This window comes from Gnatocerus cornutus, chromosome 3 (genome assembly GCF_029298725.1).
Source record: "Gnatocerus cornutus isolate USDA-ARS CGAHR chromosome 3, icGnaCorn1.1, whole genome shotgun sequence".
Classification (NCBI taxonomy): domain Eukaryota; kingdom Metazoa; phylum Arthropoda; class Insecta; order Coleoptera; family Tenebrionidae; genus Gnatocerus; species Gnatocerus cornutus.
In genome coordinates this window covers 2,779,352-2,788,067 of record NC_142235.1, presented here as the reverse complement: position 1 = coordinate 2,788,067, position 8,716 = coordinate 2,779,352, and the positions used below count along the sequence as shown (strand labels likewise).

The 8,716-nt window shown below is 34.0% G+C and overlaps 1 non-coding gene across 1 annotated transcript; it reads right to left on the bottom strand.

Moving 5' to 3' along the window:
* Positions 1–7,475: 7,475 nt before the first annotated feature.
* On the bottom strand, positions 7,476–7,594 carry LOC148176842 (5S ribosomal RNA). Its single transcript, XR_015769877.1, has one exon. It is a non-coding gene; the product is annotated as a 5S ribosomal RNA (ribosomal RNA).
* Positions 7,595–8,716: the final 1,122 nt, after the last annotated feature.

Here is an 8,716-nt window from a genome sequence, read left to right as displayed (position 1 = left end):
TTTATAAGTCCCCCTCTGTCTTTAAAATGTACTATGCGCGATTTTGTTGATTTTGTAGTGGTTAAAGCTGTAATGCAGGTTTCACAATTTAGTTTCGGGACTAAAACTCTAACTACAAAACCCACAATGTAGCTAACGATGTCGTCAACTAAATTTGACACAAGAGGAGAGGTCGAAATATTGCAGTAGTCATGATCATCTGAAATGGAATCATCATCGAACTTAAAAAGTGCTAAACCATCTGGGAAAATGGTTTGTCACTTCACTTGTTACTTTTAAAATGGATGATCGTCTTGAGCAATACAATTACTGTTTATATGTTTTAACTCCAGATTAATCAATAGTCTTTTAAAAGCTGCAATAAACTGTAATGCTGTTATTGTTATTAAATCCCAAGCGACTTCTCACTGAAGCAAAAAATAGCTCGACATGGTCTTGACTTTGTTTGTAGGTCAGAAGGTAACTGAAATAAATAAATGGTAAAACATATACGATTCACTAAGATAGAATACATTACTCGAGTACTGGTTGTTTGAATTAACACGTTCACTCCGATCGGAGCCAGTTGGCATTGCGTCTATATGCCACCGGCTCCGATCGGAGCCGACCCTTATTTTTTGATAAAACGCCGGGTAGCGACTTGAATTGGATAGTTGAAAGACGGATCCTTGTAAAAATTGTAGAAAATCGGTTTTTAAATAGTTTACCGCTTTGGATTTAGTAAACCTAATTTTTTAACTCAGCGATGGGGGTATGTAACAGTCGGTCAGTCAATTCAGGGAAATCGTTGGGAAAATGACGAGTTCGTACGTTATTTACACTAAATTTGTAAAAATATAGTTATTTGTGTACCAAGGCCAAAAAGTGCGTCTTTTTTGGCCGAGCCTTTTTTAATGGCCGAGGCGACAGCCGAGGCTAGAAAAAAGATGAAAGGTAAAATGGTACTTTTTGGCCGTGATACACAAAAGATTTTTTAGGCGACATCATTAAATTTACAAGTTAATTAATTTTTATTTATGATTTATTGATTTAATCATTTATAACAACTAAATAATTGTAAATATTTATGAATCCTTCAGAAAAGTATATTTTCTTTATTTACATTTGCCGTTTCGGCATGTATAGCTTCAAAATTTCTATGAATTTGGTTTGGTGCTTTTAGATGTTGTTGCAGCAGCACTTCATTTTCAATAATTCAACACGTCTTTGTTGCACTTTACAGCAAAGTGTCGATTTGATTTTACCCAAATAATTATAAAATTGGGGGTAATGTCGGTATCTTGATGTAATAATAAAAACTATGGATAGATGGCGCCACCATAGATCGGCCAAAAATTCCATTTTTGGTTTAAGTCGACTAAAAAAACCTTCATTTTAGTCATTAATTTATTGCTATAACATTGGATTATCATACCTACTTTACTTCCTAATCCTACTATATGCATACTTTTATTACATTAGTTACATTATACTACCATCTCCATCCGACGTCAGTTCCGAATAAGGCCAAGTCTGAAGTTCCTATTAAAAGAATAATTTAATTTTCCCTTGGGAAAAAAATTAAAATTTTAGACAGATTAAAAATGGGTGTAGGTTTTCAAAATTTTACTCCTATTATATACGTTATACAGGGTGTCCCAGAACTCGTGACCCAGAGAAAAAAGGCAACAATTCTGAACCAAAATTTCGAAAGCAAAATTTTCTAGCTCAAAAAATTATCGAGTTAACACAGAAAACGGTAGCCAATCCAGAAGCTGAACAGAATTTGAAAATCGGTAACTATGGACACATACTATGGTCGTCGTTTGTGTCTACTTTTTGTGGTCGTGGATAAAGCATAGTACTACACTCGCATGTCATGGCCTTTATTCACTCGGTAGATTTACTCCACTCGCTTGCAGGCTCGCCCGTGTTGCAAACTTAACCTCGTAAATAAGAGGTTTCATTACATGCTCCTATAATACTATTATAATTTATAGAACCATGAATATTATAGATTTATAATAACATTTATTGTTGTTGTAAGATTTCAAATAAAAACCACATAAAACAGAAGACAAGTAAAGTAAAACCAGTTGACATACACCTAGTAAATTTTATGGCCTCATTATGAGAGGCCCGGCAGTCTAATCCTTGCGGTTGGGGATCATAAAAATAGACGCACGCCTATTCAACCATCGGTCAACCCTCTAGCTAGACATTTGTCGGCTGCAGTTTACAACACCCAGTTTTATTTCTAAGGGTGGTTTGACTTAAGCCATAAAATGTTTACTAGGTATATGTCAACTGGATTTACTATACAATTTGTTTATTCGACCACATAAGACGGACGGCGCGTTACAATTGTTAAAAAAATTGTATGAAAATGTGCCCCTATTTGAGAAAATAATGGAGAAAATAGTGAAAATTATTAAAAAGGATATTAACGTTTTCTTGGAAAAGTGTAGATGATGCAACTCTACGATGCAACTCTACGATGTTATAAATTTTCATATAATTTGAAAAACTTAGTAGTGAGTAAGTTTGTGAATTTTTGAATAGCAATCTTTTAATTTTGGGATCATGTTTTTAGCTTCTTTCTACTGCATTGTACCCAGTTGGTGTCACATTTTTAATACATCCTGTGTAGTGGGTGAACCCGAATAAAACCAAAAGATTTTAACCACAATATCAGACAGGGCAGTTTGAAATGGTGGTTAAATTTCGAGTTACAAAACATCAGTGTTTCCGAGAAAAAAATGCTTAAAGTTTTCTGCAGAAATCGCTGTGTGCCACGTCCACGAGTTTCAGTCCAGGCCATTGAAAGGTTAAAAATAAAAACGCTAATAAACAAGTGACCAAAAATGTCTTTATCGAAGTTCTCGTTAGTTTAGCAACGAGAAATGTGGGTTTTACTGTGCCAAATTATTAAAATTTTGCCAAAGAGACTTTTAAACTCGCTGATTGTTGTTTCTTGCAGCATTCAATTGCAGTATGACAGTGGCAGCGGAAAAAAATACTCTGACTACCTAAAAAAAAAAATATTACTTATAAGCTCTTCACACAATATTCTAAACTAATACTTCAACTGCCAATTGATAGTTGACCGAAATGTTATCACTATATCGAATTTTAAATGCCTTCAAAGTGTTTATTAGAAGCATCAAGTAAAGTTTTTTATTGTTCTGATTCCACTGGTACCATTTGGTTTGCAACAATGCATTAAATAATTCCGAAGTCTACAAAAATCAATCAAAATACAGCTAACAACGCAAAAGTTGTACCAGATTTTCTGCATTTTGACCTGTGATTGTAAGTCCAGCCAAGGCTAAACAGAAACTGTTTGCCAGTGCAAGAGAACGAAGTAAATGGTGATTATCTGCAACGCCACCAGACTACAAGAAAAATTTTCAAACTTGAATAATTACACTAGTCAACAAATTTTGGAGCAGTGGAAAGTCATTTCTAAAGACGAATTGTCTCCTGATCCTAAATCAAAAGCCCATTTTGCTTCGTATTTTGCAAAATGATTTTTTTTTTGAGTACTCCGCGTCACTTTTTTTTCAGTTTTCCTTAGCAACTTGCAAAAATATGTAAATTTATAATATATTATGGAAAGGTAAAGCTTCTCAGCGAACTATAGAAGTCGCCGGAAAAGTTAGTTTTTGCTAAGATATTTTAGTTCCGAAATGTAGAATTTCTTGCAAAATCCAAAGCCGTGCAAGTAGGACCACAAATAACTAAGTTAAAAGCGTTTAAACTTTGGATAGTGAATTTTGTGTTCCGAAATGTCATCAATAACCCCAAAACTAGTACAAATAGAAAAATGCGCTTTTCAACCTAGAAGTAGGCTACTTTACGATTGAGGAGAGTTGTTTTCTAATTCGATTTTTAATTTCAACAATTAAAAGTACGAATTTTATCAAACTTGCTAATCGTTAACCGTGATTGCTAAAATCGTTTATAAATCTACAGCCGTGTAAATAAACATAGTGCGCATTTACAAATTAAGGTAAAATCCGGAATTAGTAGAGTAAATCGGACAAATTTTTCTAAAATTTGTTGACTAGCGTTACTTTAAAACTCACCGCAAATAAGTAAAGAGTTATGCTGATAACTGTAAGTATTCCACAAACTTTATAAGGAAAAATTAAAACCTGCATGTTCCTTTCAAGTTGTCGTCCATTCCTACAAGCATAAAGAACAAATATGTCAATTTTAGAGAAAGAAAAACTCCTACTTAACATACATGCATTTTTTTACGTGATACTGAATACAATACAGAAGTCTCACTTTGATGCTTTCTTGGTAATCTTCATTTGGCATTTCATCAGGATTCAAATCCGTCTCAATGGTTTTCATTAGATCCATTATGACATACACCGTGTATTTAATCGATATAAAACCGTACATTAATTGATATGTTGGAACAGCACCAGCTACAAGACATAAAAGTGCGAGAAAAAACTTGATTATCACCACAGTTATGAGGTTTTTCCATCCCGGAAAATACGTGTTCAGAAGCATTAGAAAAAACATTGAAAATTCGTCATTATTTTGAGGAATAAGGAACAAAATGATCACTGTTAACAATACCGCTAAATGTGCAACCATAAAAACCAAAACATGGAACGTTTCCTGTTTACACTTTTCTTTGACTTCTAGGCTCATGTCTTCATCGACGTTCCAGGACTCCACGGTTTCTGTGCTGAATTTCAGGATTTTCAAACAATATGGCAGTGTCACTGCGCAGATTAAAGACTAGAAAATTATAACCAGATGGATTTTTTTAAGTACATCCAAAATTTCTTACATAATTCGCCATGAAATAGATTGCTCCATATTGGAGAAAGTACTCAAAATCAAAGTGATGCAAAAATAAAAAAGTCTGTAATAGGATTAGAGGTAGGAGCACCAATTCTGTCAATATAAGGAGCGATTTAATTAGTTTCATCTGAAAAAAGTCGATTGCGAATAAACGACATATTTGTCTGTATTGAGATTCTGAGATAGTAATTACTTTTAAATTTTGTAAAAATGTTAATAGAAACATGTTCGATGAAGAAATTTATATAACTGCGTCTGACCAGTTAGAACTTAATACTGCAAACTCTGTATGTAAATGACGATAAAATCTAACAATTCTCTACTTTTCAGCGGTTAATGCTGCTTTTTACCGTGAATAATTTAATAATAAGCTTTATATGAACGTCCAGAATGCTAGTAAAATTATTTCCTTTCATTTATTTATGATAAATTAGGTTCTTAGATAGTTTTCAAAATAGCTCAATTAGGTTCTTTGCCTTGATGCTTAAGTTAGTAATTTTGTAAAAAATAAAGTCAAGTCTATTTTCGAAAGTAGCAGTAATTTTAATAGGGAAGGGGCAATGTAGGTATGCATGTGAAAAAACGTAAAAGTGGATACACTTGACTTCCGATTATCCGGAAGTCGCATTTACCGAAACAGGTGCTCCACGCCATCGCTTTATCCGAATGTTCCTGATTTAGCTCTAGTAGTAGTAGTTTATATGGAGGAATGGAGGATTACATGTATATACAGATAATGCTAGCTTAAGAACACCCCTATGTTGTTTGCTTCCAAACTGTGAAATTAATTTCTCTCCTACAAGTAGATAAAGATCGTATTTTTGGTTGCCTACATTAAGTTTAATATCACTAGTCAATTAAATTTTAGGTGAATTTTATACTACTGCAGTAGAGAGTCATTCCTAAAGACGATTTGCCTGTTTCCAAACTCAAAGACTGATGTGCTTTATCAGGTCAAGGCTCTGTGTAAGTTATATTTTTTTGCCCCGTCGCTTAATATAAGAAGGATGGGAGAGTGGTCTGAGTGCATGTTTAATGGTTGTTTAGTCCCATATTTCAATTTTGGAGTTGCATCCAATAATTTATATCTTCTCTTTTGTAGATTTTCTATTATTTCTTCTCTTCTACACGAGTAATGCAGATTTTTAACTATGACTTTTATAGGCCTTTCTTGTTTGTTTTCATAAGTATGCCACGAGTATCCTCTCTCCTTAAGCATACTAACTACTAATCTGTAACCATCGCTGTCAGTCAAATTTATCTTGATGTTTTCGTTATTAATTATTTTGATTAGAAAACTAATTTGTGTATTTTCTAGCATTTTATGTAATTCACCGAAGTCTTTGACGCCATCTACTACGATAGGTGGTGGCATCTTAGCTTTTTTAGTTTTAGCTTCCATTTCTGGAACATTTCCTGGACTTTGTGGTGAGGTTAAGCTAGTATCCATTTTTCGTTTTTTGCTGCTCTTCTTGCTTTTTGCTCGTATCCACTGAGTTTCTCTCGCCAATTCTTCTTCATCTGTGGCATATTCAGTATTTATTTCAGAATTTTGGGTTGAGGTCGTTTGTTGTTTTTTTGAGTTACTATCGCGGAATCAAAATTTCGAACATCACTTTTTGACATGACAATGTAAAGCAACCTTTATTGTCATTGTGACTGACATACAAAGTCAATTTCTGCCACTTGCTGTACCGTTTATAAATTTTAAGGTTATAAAGACAAAGGACAGTTTACAATTTTTAAACATCAATCAGTTTGATGTTCGAAATTTTGATTCCGCGATAGTAATTAGATTCAACTCTTTTTGTAGTGTACCTAGTTGCTGTTGCAGGTTGACTATTGTTCGATTTAGCAACTTGATGGTTTCCACCTGCTCCATCCATGCATTTTGATAATTTATTTCACTATCGGCTCTCACCTGATTTCCCTGAATAAAGACCTGGTTTTGATGAGATAACAGCAATTCTCCCGGTGTTGGCGGTCCCTGCAGAGATTGCTGCTGTTGCATCATGTTGTTTGTAATTGTTGCTCGTACATCGCACATAGCGTATTTATCACTCTTTTTGTTATTGAAGTTATCGCGGTTCGATTTCTTGTCTCGACTCTCGGCACAAAACACGTCCGAACGCTTCGACATTCAAGACCGAACTAAATTTTGTAAAAAAATTAATGTGAATACTCACAAAATTGTGATTCTTTGATAATCTCCCGTTTCTACATGGTTTCACTGATCAGAATGGAAGATAATTAATAAAAATTATGTTGGTCAAGTTTTTTATAATTTAAATAAATTTGGAAACGTTTTAAAAAATGCCATGTCATTTTTGAGTTGTCAGATAAAATCTTCAAGAAAAACGATAAACTTTCCAAAATAGCAAACATGAGAAAAACGATATTTTTAAAGATTTACAGAAAAAAATGGTATTTTAGATTTTGTTAACTATTTAAGTAAACGAATTCTGTGTACCATTTTCGTTATTATAGGCACCCTTAATTGTCGCTTTTATCTCGCTTTCCCCATTCAACTTGGCAATCATTTCGATTCAGACTTGAAATTTCAAAGCAAATTGAGGATTGTGTTTGGGAACAATGTCGACGCGACATTACATGCATGGCTAGCAACAAAATTAAAATTTCGTCCCGTTTATTGTTATGGAAAAAAAAAGAGGCAACGACACGCGGTGTTCCCAAGCGGTCACCCATCCAAGTACTGACCGCGCCCGACGTTGCTTAACTTCGCTGATCAAACGAGAAACGGTGCTTTCAACGTGGTATGGCCGTTGCCTGAACGTTTGGGTGTGATGTGGTAGAAAAGCAGTCTTGGTGGAAGAGAATTTAATTGTTAGTGAATTTAGTTGGAAACCTATTCATAAGGAATTCACCTCATTATTCAAGTGACCTTACATTTTTTCAATAATTTGTCACAATGCTATATTCACTCATTACTGTTCATTTACTCATTAATGTTCAACAAATTGAAGACAGGCCTAATTTTCCCAAATTTGTGATTGATTTGGAAAAAAGCGACGGCGATGAAAATTTCACTGAAAGCGACAGCGATTAATTTCATTCTAATTAATAAAAAAGAACAAATATGTAATTGTGTTTACTTTAATGAATTTAATTCTTATTCTAAACCCGGCCCTGTCCCAAATTCGTTCTTGACCACTTTCGGGTACCTGTAAATGATTTACAATGGGGTTGCTTGCACTTTCGAGAATCCTTATAATCTTTGCGGTAATGAGGACATAAAAACGTTAGAAGAATTAGAACAGTATAATGAGTTTTGCAATTTTTAATTGTGCGCTACTGGAAAAGTCCATAAGCGAAGAAGGGTAAACTGAATCTTGACTTGACGTCGCGTCTTTCTGTGCAAATTTGTACTGATCGATTAGTGCGCATTTACAAATTAAGGTAAAATCCGGAATTAGTAGAGTAAATCGGACAAATTTTTCTAAAATTTGTTGACTAGCGTTACTTTAAAACTCACCGCAAATAAGTAAAGAGTTATGCTGATAACTGTAAGTATTCCACAAACTTTATAAGGAAAAATTAAAACCTGCATGTTCCTTTCAAGTTGTCGTCCATTCCTACAAGCATAAAGAACAAATATGTCAATTTTAGAGAAAGAAAAACTCCTACTTAACATACATGCATTTTTTTACGTGATACTGAATACAATACAGAAGTCTCACTTTGATGCTTTCTTGGTAATCTTCATTTGGCATTTCATCAGGATTCAAATCCGTCTCAATGGTTTTCATTAGATCCATTATGACATACACCGTGTATTTAATCGATATAAAACCGTACATTAATTGATATGTTGGAACAGCACCAGCTACAAGACATAAAAGTGCGAGAAAAAACTTGATTATCACCACAGTTATGAGGTTTTTCCATCCCG